This window comes from Amphibalanus amphitrite, unplaced genomic scaffold (assembly GCF_019059575.1).
Source record: "Amphibalanus amphitrite isolate SeventyFive unplaced genomic scaffold, NRLGWU_Aamphi_draft 000919F_arrow, whole genome shotgun sequence".
In the NCBI taxonomy this organism is placed as follows: domain Eukaryota; kingdom Metazoa; phylum Arthropoda; class Thecostraca; order Balanomorpha; family Balanidae; genus Amphibalanus; species Amphibalanus amphitrite.
In genome coordinates, this window is record NW_024882413.1 from 14,608 (window position 1) to 31,071 (window position 16,464).

A 16,464-nucleotide genomic window follows, 5' to 3' on the forward strand; every position below is an offset into this window, starting at 1 on the left:
GCTGCTCCTCAAACACCTGCAGCCCAACACGGCATACTCAGTCCCGATGAGCGCCTGTAACCGAGCCGGCCAGGGTCCTGCCAGCTCGCCCGTCACCGCCACCACAGAGGAGGGAGTGCCGGAGGTGGCGCCGCGTCAGCTGACCTGCCGGGTCGTGTCACCCTCCTCCATCGGTCTCAGCTGCCTGTGGCTGGCCGGCGGCGCGAGGGCCCGTTCCCGGCCGACCTGGACGTGGCCGAGTTGTGCAGTCTGCTGCCGGTCACAGTCTACCAGCTGTTGGTGAGCGCCCACAGCGCGGCCGGCACCACAGAGTCTACCACCCGGCTGGCCATCCACGCCGCAGACGGAGCAATGATATCTCCGCTGCCGCCGCCAGAAAAGTCTGTCAATGGGAGGCAGTGACCCCGGAGCTCAGAACCGGGAGCGTGATCCGTCGGAGGGGTTAGCTGTGACACCTGCTGAAACGGGACACCTGCTGAATCGTCAGCTGACTAGTGACGTCCTTAACTCCAGAGGTGCTGTCCTGGACGTGGAACCTGCCGCCCAGCTGGTCGGCGCTGACGCCGTCCCTCGTCCAGGTGACAGCCGGCGGCGGTGACGAGGTGGCCGCACAGGTGAATGTGACCGCAGTGTCCACCACCGGCTGCACCGTCTGCTGAACCAGCGACAACAGCAGCCGAGCCGGCAACGCTCCGATCCTGACCTGGGTGGTGGCGAGGTCATCGGTCACGTGACACTGGTACATGCCGGCCACGGAGCGGTTGCCGCCGGTCAGCTGCAGAGCCGGCCGGCTGGCGGCGGCGGGCAGACGGCGGCCGTCCTTGAACCAGACGATGTCGCTGGCTGCCAGGGGCGGCGTCACGTGACAGGTCAGCTGAGCGGGCTGTCTGGTGGTCACCAGCAGCTGACCGGGCTCGATGACAGCGCGGCGTGTCACTGTCACCTCCAGTCGCGTGTTCCGCGCCGCGCTGCCCACCTCCGAGCTCGGCGATCTCGGCATACGCCCGCGTCCCCTGACCTGACCCGGCGCACCATCAGCTGCTGGCCACTGACCTCGACATGACCAGAGTGGAGCAGCGGCGTCAGCTCAGCGCCACGCACCTGTTGTTGTTGTTGTTGTTGTGGTTCCATCCAGCCGCGTTACCGCGGTGTAGCCGTGCGGCTCTGGAGGTCCCTCACGGCGGCCGCCAGGGCCGCCACCTCTCCGTCGTCGCGGACGTCTTCCGGGCTCGGGAAAATCGTCCCGTACCTCCGGAGACGCCAGCCCATGAGGGCCAGGCACCGGAAGAAGAGGTGCCGGGGCGTGGCGGCCTCCTCCCGGCACACGGTGCACCGGCCCGCCGCACAGTCGGTGTCAGGGCACTGGCGGCAATCGTCGGAAGAGTTCCGTCCAATCCGGTGGAGGTATTGGCGGGAGCCCGACCAGTGGCCCGCGCGGAGTTGGTGGACGTCGACGGCCGACGATCTGTCCCCCGCCGCGACCGGTGGCGGCAGCCAGTTCCCCATCAGGGTCCGGTACCAGCCCTCCGGCTAGGCGGCGGTGGTGCGGTCGCGGGCCAATCTGACGGCCGCACGGTGGGCGGTAGCGACGTCAACCGGAACCGCCGCCTGGGAGAGCGCGGCCGCCTCCTTGGCGATCTGATCGGCGCGCTCGTTACCGTCGACGCCGCGCACCTCGAGCCACTGGACTATCTGCGTATGGCCCGTGACAAGGCAGTAGAGCTCGGTGTCGGCGCATTTGGTGACTGTGACGACCCCCGGCAGGGGCCGCGGCGCGATCCGGCAGCCCGGCGCTGCGGGCCACCGTGCGCGGCGTCACACACTGGCGGTGTGGTAGATGACATACCATCGTCGCCGCGTCCCATCTCAGAGTGTAAAGCATAGTGTTATGCCACTATTATCGATGCTCATTGCTCAGTACGATACAGATAATGGCACACAGATTTAGCATCATCAACTAGGAAAGCATTAACAGTCACCTGTCTTGTCCTCTGTCGACGATGGATCGTGCCACACAGTACAGTCAGTCTTTTAACCCGCGCCCGGCTGGGGGTCCTGGATTTCCACGCCCTGCTGGGGGGGGGGGGGGGTGTTTGAACACCCCCCTTGTAACTCGGCTCCTGGACCACGTAGCGATACGCGGAAGGCGGCGTTCGAAAGAGCGTCAAAAATAATGACGAAATCACTTCAGTCAATTTTTTGGTCAGGTCAAAGGTCAGGTCACCAGAGGTCATTGAAGGCAAAATTTCGCCGATTTCCAGGTCGAATGTCGAAAATTTCCAAGAAGCCAACGCATAACTCGGGAACCAATAGAGCTACAGCGCCGCGGAAAAGCGCATTCGATAGCCCTATTAACGCCCTTTCTGAGTAATTTTCTCAGATTTGACCTAACGTCAACGGTTTTGCCTGCAGGGGGCAAAAACTGCAAAAATAGCCGATTTTTTCGGAAACAGTTTTTCTGCAATAACTTTTGACCCAAGCCTTGTACGAGCTTACTTTTACCGGCATCGTGTTCCTCTCGTCAAGACGCATCGAATGAACTATAACTTGACCTTGAAAGGTCAACTTGAAAATTTGACCTCAGGTCAAGGTCATGACCTGACCGGAAAGGGTCATGTTGCATATCAGTCGATCCGTATCGTCGAGCTGAACACATCTAAGGCGTTTTCATCGCTCTAGCATGCCTCTATCAAAAGTTATTTGCGAAAAACTGTTAGATACCAATCGTGACCTAAGATGACCTCAGGGCATAAACAAGGGTCACAGACAACATTTTCATGTGCTGTGTGTCTAAACCACTTGTAATTCGGTGTTTGGGAGTGTTTATAATGTCTTTCGTCCAAAAGAGGCGCATTTCAATTTTCTCCCATTGACTTATAATGGGGAGGTCGCAAAATTGACCTGACCTTAGGTCATCGATATCAAAATTCTGAGATATACATTTTGTACATGCTATTGCTCTTAGCAATCGCTGAAAGTTTCAAAGCGATCGGTCACTCGGTGTAGCTATGACAGACATTGAAACTTTTTATGAGGTGAGGTCACTTCAAGTGACCTGGTGACCTGACCTTGAATGACCTTGGTCTCAAATTTTCACAACATGTGTAGAATTGATGTATGATAAGGTGTACCAAAAACGGCGGCGCTCCGCGCCGCCGTTTTTGAGATATTCGCGAAAAACCACAAGGGGGGGTGTTCAAACACCCCCCCCCCCCAGCAGGGCGCGGGTTAAAGTACCGCCGTATCGGTGCGGTGGATTTATCAAGCCCGACGGAGGAAGGCTGCTTGATTTGAGAGTAGCCGGACCAGTTGACCTGGGGATGGATAAAGGCTCACTTAGGTTCAGTGACTCTCAAATTTAGCAGCCTTTCCTCGATCGGGCTTGATGGATCCACCGCACCGATGCGCGGTGCTTGGGATGTACATACAATACATTGGCAGAAAGCGTGTAGATACTATTGAGCAGCCTGAACGCCTAAAGAGACCCTCCCACCTTCAAAAAAGTTAATGAATTGGCATAAAAGTGATGTCCAATGGATGAGAGTGAGCAAAATGGAATATCTACTGGTGTACATTAATTTCCATCGGAAAATATTCACTGTTTTTTTATAGATATTACACTTATTTATTTCTCGGGGCCTACGCTGTTCATACCAAGTCATTGGGAAACAGTTATTTGGTATTTTAAAAGTGCGACCGATGTTGCGCGCAAAGCAGCATATACCACCACTGCTTCTTGAAGATGTTAGTACAAAACTATGGTCCTTTTAACCCTATTCCTGGCGGGCTCCGCCGGGACAAGAAACTGGCGGGGGGGGGGGGGCGATTCGGCCCCCCTTCAGATCTCAAAAACTACACATCGCAGCGACAAACGGCAAACGGCGTTTGATAGGTCGTTTAAAGATCTACAACTTTTACATAAAACATTTTCAGGTCAGGTCAATATTGAGGTCACCAGAGGTCATCAACGATAAAATGTTTTGGAATTAGTTACCTATATAACTTTTAAACTAAGAAACATAGAGACATAAAACCAATACATTTTTTGTTGCTCTCGCCGAGGCGATGCGAAATAAGTATGTGATGACCTTCACAGGTCAATTTGAAATTTGACCTGAGGTCAAGGTCAGGTCATTCATCAATGAGGTTGTAGGGTATGGTCATGCTGCATACCAAACGACGCGCCTTGACCAGGCGAGCAGTTTGGTACCACTTGCAAGTCTTAAGTACCATCATGTCGTGATTTATTGACAGAAAAACGATTTATGACGTCACATGACCTCAGATGACCTTTGCCGGTGCCCCTGTCAATTAGCGGCACCAGGATCATCACCGATGAGATAATCTTCCATAATACTGAAAGAATTGGGTGGTTTTGACTCGTTTACACGAAGCAGGAGGCGTTTCAATATTTTCCCATAGGCTTGCAATGTAAAGGTCACGAGTCTGGCCTGACCTCAGGTCACAGATATGAAAATTCTGAGAAATACAAATTGCACATACTGGTACCCAAACTAAAACCTGAAGAGAAGAAATTGATCGGTCAAAAACTCTAGCTCTGGCGTGATTGCAAACTTTTCTGAGGTGGGGTCACCAAACCGCCTCTGGTGACCTGACCTGACCTGACCCGGCAACTTTTTTTGTCAAAATGTGCGCAATGAATGTTTAAAAAAAGTCACCGAGTATGAGCTTTCAGTCTTGCGGCGATTGGCAATGGCACAAGAAAAACCTGAATGGGGGGCCTTAAAGCCCCCCCCCCCCCGCCAGGAATAGGGTTAAAGAAGATAATGTATTTTACTTGACGAGAACGGTGCAAAAAATTCCTCCAATAATAATAACCAGTAATTACTTCTATGATATACGTATGAAGGTACCTATTTTGCAACTGTGTCAAAGCACAAAAGAACAGCATTCTGACAGCTCACTGTGTTATGTTGAAATGACAAGTTTGGTCAAACTTGGTCAGTGCTGAACTTTGATTTTAATTGCTAATTGTTTTGTCATTTCAGAGTGTTAATGGAAACAGACGAAACAGCTGGGGCCGGACGCAGCAGGCGACGGACGCTGTGGTGCGCTGGGCAAAATAGTCCAAGATGCTGGTAGCGGGTGAAATACGCAGCTGCTCGTCGTCTCCTAGAGCGCCGCGGACGCCGTGGACTGCGCCATCAAAGTCGACGAAAAGTCGGCTCCAGCAGCCGACCGTCTCAAACTACTCGGAGCCACCCCCTCAACCTGCTCCTTCACTTCGGGGCCCATTGCCGCAGTCTCCGCTCCCGATTGCGCCCGGGATCCAGCAGCTTCGCAAGCTGACAGCGCGGGGCTGGGGACTAGAGGAACGACAGCTCTGCGCTGTAGCGTCTGGATACGTCCGTGGAGTGCTGGTGCACGCGGCCGCCACCTGGCTCCTGGTGACGCCACAATCCCACGTGGAACTCCTCCAGAGGGAGATGCGGGCGGTGACCCGTATATCACCGGCTGCCCCTTGTTTACCCCCAGCCCACGCAGTGACGGCGGAGTCCGGACTGATGCCGGTGCCCGCTGGCCGCCCGGCGAGACGTGCTGGTAGCGAAGCTCTTCGCCAAGACGCACGCGCTCCCCGAGGGCAAGCCCTCAGGACTATCGCGGAAGATGGGCCGCCCAGCCGACTGAAGTCGATGACGGGCTGGTGTGGGGTGGGGCACGAAACCTGGCGAGCGGCTGGGATCGCCCTGCCGCTCGACCCCGCTGGTTGCATGCCAGTGCTCCGCCGAGGGGGGTGGCCGCCTTCCCAGACTTCACCTTCAGGCTGGACATCGGGACACTGCAGCGCGACGCCTCGGCTGATGAACTACACCTGGCGGCACAGCGACACTTGGCCACCCTCCCCAGCAAGCCATCAGGGTATGAACTGACGCATCGGCGGAAGCGGGAGTCCGCAGCGGAGAAGCCTTCGTGGAGTGTACACGGGTGTGGGAAATGAATGCTAAGTGTATCCAAATTGAAGGCACTGCTCTCGAATGATATAAATACTAGAGATGTCAATCGGATGCCAATTTTTTGGTATACCGATACCAAACCGATACCAACTTGGTATTTGGTATTTCAATCCTAATGTACTTGGTATTTTGTTGGTATTATGAACCCTCACTTATGTATAAGAGGCTGAGAAATTGGTTAAAAGTCGGTATTTCCCTCATGTTATGAAGTTGGTTCGGTATCGGTATTTCTTCACGGTTTATGTTGGTATTTGGTTTGGAATTGGTATTCATATTTTCTATAATTGACATCACTAATAAATACTGAACAGCTTTGGATTGTTTGTATTCCCAATGTTTACTTTCAGGACGAGTACTCCTTGTCATTCGGTCGTCAACTCCTCTCTCCGACTCCGGCTTAGCGCAGGCACGTATAACCTAGAATTTGGCCGAGGGGGGGGGAGGGAGCGGAGGAATCCCGTAGAGAGAGCCTCCTACCTACAGAGGGCCCTCTACCCGAGGAGTCAGAGGGGCCCTAGTGGTCAGACACAGACACTAGCGGTTATTCACAGGAGGCCCCATGTAGTAAATTGAAGGACCCTGGGTGGCAGGCGACGGAGTCGGAGAGCCTTGATTGTCCTGACGTAATTTTTTGGGGGATTCCCATGAATTTCGTTCGTCTCCGACGTGATTTTGGCCAACGTGGGCCTTCTGCCAGCATGAGCCCTGAAAACCCCTACAGGGAGGCGCACCCCGTCCGTCCCCCCTTCTGTACGTCCCCGGTCGGTCCAGCGGCTCCACACGCGCCTACCGACACACAAGAAACTCTTGCCATTATGTTTGCTTCTGACGCAATCATGACAGAATTACGCTCTATTGATATGCATGCTGCCATTGCTTTGGAGTCGGTCTTTTGAATTTCTGCGTTTTTTTTTTTTTTTTTTTTTTGATCGGCTCCACTCTCCAGACAGCTGGCTCAGCCTGATCGACCAGAGCAATGCGACACCTATACCAACTTGATACTAACCTACTTGGCGGGGTGGTCAATTTATGAAGTGCGAATGCGAAACATGGCAATAGATGGCGGAACGAACAGCATGGGGAAGGCTGGAAACGCATTGAGGAATGAAATCCGTCACTTCCCAGATTTCGAACGCATCCTTAGAGTGCATTACTTTTATGTGCTTGCGTTCGGTCTTGGGATTTCTCAGCAGATGTCGCCAACAGTAGAGAGATTGATCTAGAATGTCTCGTTATCGGAAAAGTATGGTAGCCATACACCAAATGGTTTTTGCGTATAGCTACCATATTACTTCCGATATGACTGTTGACATTACTGCCGATATGACGGAGCAGTGCATTGGCAATATGCCAAGGGCAGTAACATGCCGTCAGTCACGTCAGTCATCGGCCTTGGCTATCTGTAAGAATCTTGGCAGGAATATTGGCCTTTTCTTGGACCCATAGCCTCGGCCTTCGACCAATCATATCGCCGAATTCGCAGGCGGTGAGAGACAAATACGGCGTGCCAAAGACATATTGGGTGTCTCAAAATCACTGAGAACTCTCTATAGCTCAAAACTCAAGCCCTGCACTCTTTTAGATCTACCCCGTTGAGTGGCATTCTTGTGAAAATTATGTAAAGATATTTATCAGAATAAGGTAGAAGTGTAGGGGGTGGCAGGTGAGGTGCAGAAGAAGAAGAAGAAGAAGTTGTACCTATCCAGTAATTTTATCTTGATTTGTGGACTAGACGAAGACTAGATTTTGATGAAGAAATCGACAAACTTAAACTGCAGGTAAGGTGTTGGTTTGTCATGCCGATTGTCTTGAAACCCTTTCCTTTTAATCTTTCAATTAAAATCATCAACTCCTATCCAAACCACCAAAGAGCCGACAGATCTCACTCAGTCCAAATTTTCGTTCAGAGGCCAGTTTTACTTTACCCGATTTACCAACAAAAATAGCTGCCTGGAATTTTTCTCCTCATATATCCATTCCACGTAGGTACAACATACAGAGGGTAAACGCGATAGACATGTAAGCAGGGAGGGCTTCACCATTTACACTCCATATATGAATTAGCCTTTAGGCAAAATAATCTGGCAGGTGGCTATTTTCTGTTTGTAAAACTGGCCTCAGATGGAGTGCTATCATTTGATTTACCATCACACGGTCAGGCATCAACAAAGTTTGTGGTTTTAGAATCTTGAAAAACTTTCTTGGGAGTGGCACTTTGTAGACATCCGTTGAGATTCTGCTAGAGCAATAGCATCGCGCTCAAGCCAGCCAAATTTTAGACTGCCAACACAAGAAAAAAAATGTTTGTTTAATCAGATTTCAGGCTTCAAAATATTAGGTAAAGCATCAATAGGCATTTAATTCAATTCTGGTGGTAAAAATCATGACCATATGTTGGCATGACATCAATTTTAATTTGTTGTGGTACAACTTGTATATTGAGGCTTGAAGATGCTCAAATAGATGATATTTTTGATGCGTGTGTTGATGAAGACTGAAGTCCAATGAAAATAAAAAGCAGAAATTATCCTGACCTTACCTTCCCAACTAACCTTCAACCTCCAACCTATCAGCCTACAAACCACTGTTCAGACTTCATCTACACGCAGGTTTAACATTTTATGATAAAGTAAAAAATGCTCAGCTTGTAATCCAATGTCTTTCAAAACCAATTGGCCTTTTTGGCCTTGCAAATGGTAAACGGAGAGAGAGAGAGAGTTACCTAACTCTATCATGTACAAACTGTTTTGAGAAAATAGCACTGTGTTTTATCCTGGCTTCATGACTCTCTAACGCTCCTTGAAACACCTGCTTGTTTTCTGACAATTGGTGATACAGAGAGGGTCTGCATTAATGTCCAAGTATGGTCATTTAGGATCAATTTTTGGTGCCCTCGTTTGATATTATTCCATCAGCCTTAGTTTGCCCAACTGACATGCGCTGAATTTGTCGCATGTGACGTTACACCTGACGTGCGCCGAAATTTTAGGTGGAACCCTGCCACTACGCCAAACATAAGTTATGGCATGATCACTGCTCAGTTGCGCAGGTTCACCAGAACAGCTTCATGGGTGCAAAATGACCACCGCAGCGCCCGTAAAGCCTAATAAACAAACAAGCAAACATCAGTTGCGCAGTTAATGCCAATTTTTACAATTTTGATTGTCTACATTATGTATTGATATTGTTTGGTCTTTTCAGGACTCGTGGCGCTGCTCGCCTCCTCGCCAATGCGAATGCGTTCTCTGAGGACAACCCGCCCAAGGCTACCATGGCGAAGCCACGCCACCGCGCCGGCTATAGACTCACGGCCTGAAGCGAGTTTGGGCGCGACGGCTGGCGAGCCAAGGCGGCGGAAAGTCGTCTGGCGGAGCTCCCGTCTGAGGCGAGCTTGATCTGGTCAGACAGCTCCGCCACCGATGGTGTGCTAGATGGAGGAGGAGGGGCCCCCCCCCCCGAACCGCGACATCCGAGAGGTGCGTGTCGCGGCAGGCGCCCTCTGCTCTAGCACGCGCGGCGAGCTATTCGCCCTAAGAGCGGTGTTGGAGGAGCTGGCCGGACGGATGGTACCGGTCGATATGGGTCGACCGCCGTCTATCCCAACGGTAGCGCCGATCGACGTGGGACTATCTACAAGGCAGGCGCGCGCGCGCGACAGGCGCGCCACGGCAGGCGCGCGCGCGACGCTGCGCGCGCCTGGCAGCGGACTGCGGAGCTGGCCGGACGGATGGTACCGGTCGATATGGGTCGACCGCTGTCCTGGCTCCGTCCTGGAGGCCGACCGTGCAGTCGTTATCGACATCCGCCAGTACCTGCTCTGCATCGGCCGCCTCCCGAGGCCGGATGCCCACAATGCAACGACGTGGAGTGCCCTGCTGCCCGATGCCGCGTCTGCCGCGAAGAGGCTGGCACTCCACGGTACATGTGCTGTTGCGATGCGCGGCGCTGGCGGCGTTGCGACAAAGAGCCTCGGCAGCTGAACTGCTTCAAGCGACGTAACGATATCTGCCCTCCCCTCCCCTATCGAGCCGCGTGGGTGTGGACGGACGGGTCGGCAGACGCGAGAACCTGCAGCGAAGGAGCTGGGGTCTACGGGGAGTAGCAGGACGAATGGACTGATGAGCCGCGTGTCCCGGCCGGTCCATTCTGCTGTTCCAGCTCCAGGACCGGCCGCGCCGTCGCCACCCGTTCGGCGTCAGTGGAGGACCGCTTATCAGCTGTCGATTTTCATCAGTTTCGTTTGGACCACTGGTCGGGCTCCTGTCAGTGCCGACATTGGGTTGGGCGGAGTCCTACCGATGAATGCCGCGAGTGCTGCAACATTGGCTCGGTACATCTCGGTACATTTTCCCGAGTCTGGTGTGGCTACGGGGAGACGGATTTGGTGACCCTGGCTGCCGCCGTGAGAACCATCCAGAACCGTACGGCTATGCTGCGGCAGCGGCTGAAAGGAACGCAACAACAATAACTACAACAGCAGCTGCTAATGAAAGGGGAAATCATGGAGCCGGATGACCCGGCACATGGCGCTCAGCCAGCTGAGAATAAGAGCAGCTATCAAATCGCCAGCAGGGTGCTGCGGCTGGTAACTGACGACCTTGGTAGAGAGAGCGCCTCCGCTGATGCGGATGAAACTACCCCCTCTCGGGTTTGTTTGACGCCGTCTCCGTCGACTCTTTCGCCTGGGCCGGCTGGCGACCGCGACATTTCTTGTGCAGTGACTCGTAACTATGTTCACCAAACTTTTAAAACTCCTCACGGTGGCATCTTTAAAGAATGTTTCCCTTGTACACTGCTGCAATGTCTTATGTAGGCATATTGTAGGTACAGTCTAAACAAGTGTGGAATGCTTTGTTGTGCTTGTTCTGTATTTCGTTTGCTATTTATCACGGTGACTATAATTTATTTTGACCAACCCTTGCCTTGTTACAATTTTAGTGGATGGCTTCTGAACTGCTGTTTGCATTATAGATGTTGCTAGTGCGTAGACGCCAAAGATTACTTTATACCTATTGACGCGCCAGATAAAGGAGGTGAAGTATTCCTCTCATCTATACCTACGAAATTCCTTTATGTGTGTTTTGTAATCGATATTGGCGGTTTTCTTATGTGATGCGGTGTAGAGCGTGGCTGAGGAAGGCGATGTTTAAAGTTGCTAGTTATTTTTCAATCCATCTATGATCGGACTGTCGTGCTTGCTGTAGGTCGGACTTCCGTTCTTGATGGTGATTGGACGCACGTGCCGGTAGTTCACAACAATGCGGCTTTCGATTATAGTATAGATTTAGATGCTTTTAAAGTGTTTGTATGCGTAGTCCTGAGTTTCGAGATATTATCATTGCGGGCTCCTTGCCAACAGATTGTCCACTTCTGTGTCCAGTACTCATCCCACTCACGAGGCTCAGTTGTGTTTGCCAACCCCTATACGGAAACTTTGGCCAGATAACTGACTACTACTGAAATTTTAAGAAGCGTGGGCAGTAGGGCATAACGAACGGTCCTCAGGTTCAGCAGCCGCGGAGCACCTTCAATTAAGGGGGGGGGGGGGGCACCGCCGACTTTTGGTCCCATTCTTTCCATGCAGCGCCCATAGGGCTAATGTTAAAATGCCAAAATCAAAGGGGGCACGGTGCCCCGGTGCCCTCCCCGTTCCGCCGCCTATGCTCAGGTTATTTCTGACCTGACAGGCTCAGGGAGGATTGCTCTTTGTTGTTTTTCTCCGATGAACCCTGTTGCTGCACACTGGCTGATCCAAGGGATGGAAGGGACGGGGGGGGGGGGTGCAGATTTAAGAAAAAAGGAGACAATGTTCTTTCCCTAGCGCACGAAATCAATTCTTAAATGAAAATAAAACGAATAAGCTTCCGTTAAGAAGCCCCCGTTCCGTATCTTCCGTTCCATTCCACGACTCGCACGTTCCAGTGACTTGCTGCAGTAGTAGCGTCATCTATACCTCGCCCTTACTGCCGGGAAGGCCGCGAGTTGCGACATCTATACTATGTCTCGGCCTGAAGTATTCATCCGCCACGACGTATTTATTTTTGTCAATCGGTTTGGTCCTTCTGGCCGGATAGGTCGTCAGAATTATCTGAAGGTGCCTGAAATGTCTCGTTAGTGGAAAAAATGTCTCGTTAGTGGAATTCCACTATCTGGCAACTAGCCCTATGTAAACGCGGCTATTGTCAGCTGGCCGACCGTCAGGGGTCACTGGATGTGACCCGCGCTACCTAGTCGGTGTCCCTGCGGCCCACTGCACTGGTGACCCCCATTAGCCACAGGCGGTGTAAAGTTGGCCATGTCACCGCCCAGCGAGCGGCCGGCAGTGGCATTGCCGCGTGTCCTAACGACAGCCGACCCCTCCCAGTCGGGCCGCGGCTCCTGATACATCGGTTAATTATTCATCGAGTCCATGACGGCGGCTGGTAGCGTTAATTCCCATTTAGCGGGGTTTTACTGGTGGTCGCCTGCATGATTTACGTCGGGACGAAGCGGGCGACATTGCGATCTGTGGAGGAAGTTTCGCGGTTTCGGCTTTACGAGTTGGACAGTGGTTCGGATAGCATGGTCCGGGGACGGAGCTCTGCAATGCACTGGCGCTGGGTGGTCGGCAAAATGGAGCCGTGCGAGCCTTGGTGGCCGGGGGGGGGGGGGGCTCAAAGCTGAGCAGCCGCTAGGCTTGTTTACACTTTGAAACGTTCCCGGAATAACGCCTCTATCGCCACCTCTTGTTAGAAGCATACTGGGCACGCGTCAGGACCAGCGGAATATTGTTAGAACGAAAGCACGGATTTCCTTCGAAGCTGGCTGAATCTTTGTTGGTTCTTTGATGCTTTGTGGATAGTGGCTTGAGAATAGTTGACTAGTATTTTTTCGAATATTCAATTTCCTGCTCTAGTAACTTGTCAACAGGCAAACATCGCCTTCTGGGGAAAGATTTTAGATTTATATATTCAAAGAGGCGTATATCTGCAAAATGTCGCACCATAATGGTTCACATTTGTAAGACTAAGCCACTCGGTCTCCAAAAAAGCGAATATTGATACCAATACGACACATGTGTTTATTTGTTGGTATACTTCAGCCGAGCTCTAAGTTGGTGGTATCATTGTTCAGCGTTTACTGCTTTTCTAACATCACAGGGATATACATATTGCGGATAGACGACGGTCGTTCAGCTCAGTGTTGCCACGGGATCACAGTCCGGCCATTGCTGTCTCGTTTGCTGATGTATTTGCGTACTTACCGGATTAAGCGGTGATTGATGGGAGAAAATTCCCCGATCTGCAGCTTTCTATCTGGTCGGAGGAGCCTGAGCGATGGCCGGGCGCAGTATCCGAGCTCGACCATCAGTATGCAGTCTGTCCCGAGGGTACAATTCGGAAACTTGGAGCGCAGTTTGCTTGACTAATAGGTGCGTTATCATGTCACATGAAGAGCTATTGCAGGCAGTGGCGGATCCAAGGGGGGGTCACATGGGTCATGACCCCCTCCTTGGGGCTCGGGGGCACCACAGGCCCGCCAGGGGCACCACAGGCCCGCCAGGGGCACCACAGGCCCGCCAGGGGCACCACAGGCCTAGCAGGGGCACCACGGACCTGTCAGGGGCACCACAGGCCTGTCAGGAGCACCATCGGCCTAGCAAAAGCACCACAGGTCTACCAGGGCCACCACAGACCTGCCAGGGGCACCAGAGGCCTGCCAGGGGCACCGCCGGCCTCGCAGGAGCACCTTGGGCCTGTGGGGGCACTTCAGGCTTGTCAGGGGCACCACAGTCCTGTCAGGGCCCAGGGGCAGCAGTGGCTTAGCAGGGGCACCACAGGCCCGCCAGGGGCACCACAGGCCTGTCAGGGGCACCAAAGGCCTAGCAAGGGCACCACGGGCCTGTCGGGGGCACCAGAGGCCTTGCAGGGGCACCACAGGCCTGTCAGGGGCACCACAGGCCTCGCAGGGGCACCTTGAGTCTGTCAGGGGCACCACGGGCCTGTCGGAGGCACTTCAGGGTTGTCAGGGGCACCACAGTCCCGTAAGAGCCCAGGGGCACCAGCAGCCTAGCAGAGGCACCACAGGCCCGCCAGGGGCACCGCAGGCCTGCCAGGGGCACCACCGATCTCGCAGGGGCACCTTGGGCCTGTCAGGGGCACCACGGGCCTGTGGGGGCACTTCATGCTTGTCAGGGGCACCACAGTCCTGTCAGGGCCCAGGGGCAGCAGTAGCCTAGCAGGGGCACCACAGGCCCGCCAGGGGCACCACAGGCCTGTCAGGGGCACCACAGGCCTAGCAAGGGCACCACGGGCTTGTCGGGGATACCACGGGCCTGGCAGGTGCACCTCAGTCTTGTCAGGGCCCAGGGGCACCACAGTCTTTCCAGGGGCACCACAGGCCTGTCAGGGACACCAGAGGCCTTGCAGGGGCACCACAGGCCTGGCAGGGGCACCACAGGCCTGGCAGGGGCACCACAGGCCTGCCAGGGGCACCACCGGCCTCGCAGGGGCACCTTGAGCCTGCCAGGGGCACCACAGGCCTAGCAAGGGCACCACGAGCCTGTCAGGGGCACCTCAGGCTTATCAGGGCCCAGGGGCACCACAGTCCTTCCAGAGGCACCACAAGCCTGTCAGGGGCACCAAAGACCTAACAGGGGCACCACAGGCCTGTCAGGGGCACCACCGGCCTCACAGGGGCACCTTTGGCCCGTCAGGGGCACCACGTGCCTGTCGGGGACATTTCAGGCTTATCAGTGGCACCACAGTCCTGTCAGAGCCCAGGGGCACCGGCGGCCTAGCACGGGTACCGGCCTGCCAGGGGCACCAGCGGCCTCGCAGGGGCACCATGGGCCTGTCAGATGCACCACTGTCCTGTCGTTGGCACTTCAGGCTTGTCAGGGGGCACCACAGTCCTTCCAGGGGCACCACAAACCTGTCAGGGGCACCTGCGGCCTAGCAGGGGCACCACAGGCCCGCCAGGGGCAACACACACAAAATAAAATATATATAAAAAAAAAACAAAAAAAAAACGAAAATAGGGCACCACCAAAATGAAGTGGCCGAAATCCGATGAGTTTTTAATTTTGGGTATAGGTAGGGGCACCACTTCGATTCATGAGCCTCCCCTTGGAGTTTTCCTGGATCCGCCCCTGATTGCAGGAGAGAACGAGCTTGAATGAGACCTATATTTGCACTGACATATAAGGTCGCTCAGAAGGAATGGTCACGCTGCTTTCAAATTCTTTTTACTTTGCAGAATTTGCATGGGTGACAAATGTGGTCATCAGCGTCAGTGACATTTCTTCATCATCGACTTCGCTGCCTCAACGTCTGCTAGTTTGTTATTCTTTCCATGTTTCGTTTTCTCCATTGTTTTAAAGACATACATCTACACGACAGGTTCTCGCCCTTTTTCTTCACATTTTGTGTAACCGGAATGACCGTATGAGCACCTCGCTTGTCAAAGACACATTGCTTCTATAGATCAAGCTTATGTAGACGGGTCCAAATAAGTAGACCACGCTCCGCAGCCCCATATCGCTACATTCAGCGACGGGTATATTCATCGCATGGTGATCAGTCGATCTTGTTTGTGCAGGATACGACAAGGCCTCGCCACACGGCATTCAGGCCGATGCGGCGGGTGTGCACGTCGACCGCAATATCTACCATGGGCAAACACCACACATTGTCGGCTTTCAGCCAGCCGTGCGGCTTTGGACCGGCGATGGCTGCTCACGGTGAATGGCGCCTCGTGCTGGTGCCGCGTTTGCCCGCCGCCTGTCGCCGGCCGGCCGACCACCCTCTCCGGGCGGACTGTAGGCCGTTGCCCCGGTCGTGGCCGCAGCGGCGCACACTGCGGGCGCGCGCCCCTCCAGGTAATGCATTGTCAGTGATATAGTGCGATCGGGGCGTGCCCACGCCGACCGGGCGCCGCCTACGCCCGGCTACGGCCCCGGAGCACGGCACCGTACGTGCCCCCGGACAGTAAGTGCCCGGTAATTTCAATTGTCGCTGGTGCAGCGGCCCGCGATGGGGCGGAGCTGCGGAACAGCACCTCCAGGAATGTTGATAAGTGTTCGGCGGCCGGCCGGCTGCCCAGCCGTTTCCCGTCCGTCTCGGCTCCCTTTCCCCCATTTGGCGGCTCGTCAGCGCCGCCCTCTTTGGCCCACTCGAGAGGTTCACTGCGCGCCGTCAAGTGGGTCCCAGCGACCATCACACCCTCTCGAGCCGGGCATATTGGCGGAGGCGGCCACTCGACGACGGCGGCGGTCCTCACAATCGGCTCGCTCACCGCCTAACGGCCCCATCAGCGTCGCCGTTCGATCCGCCAGCGCGGCCGGCGCACGATAACAAACAGTGCAGAGTGCGGCCTTCCCCAGTCGCGGACACCGGTGGGCGCAGCTGGCCGTCCTCCAGAGCCATCCGCCCTGCCGCGGCCTCACGTCGCCGGCTACTTAACGAGCCGCGGACATAAACAGGGGACGTGAGTCGCCGGCGTCGCCCGA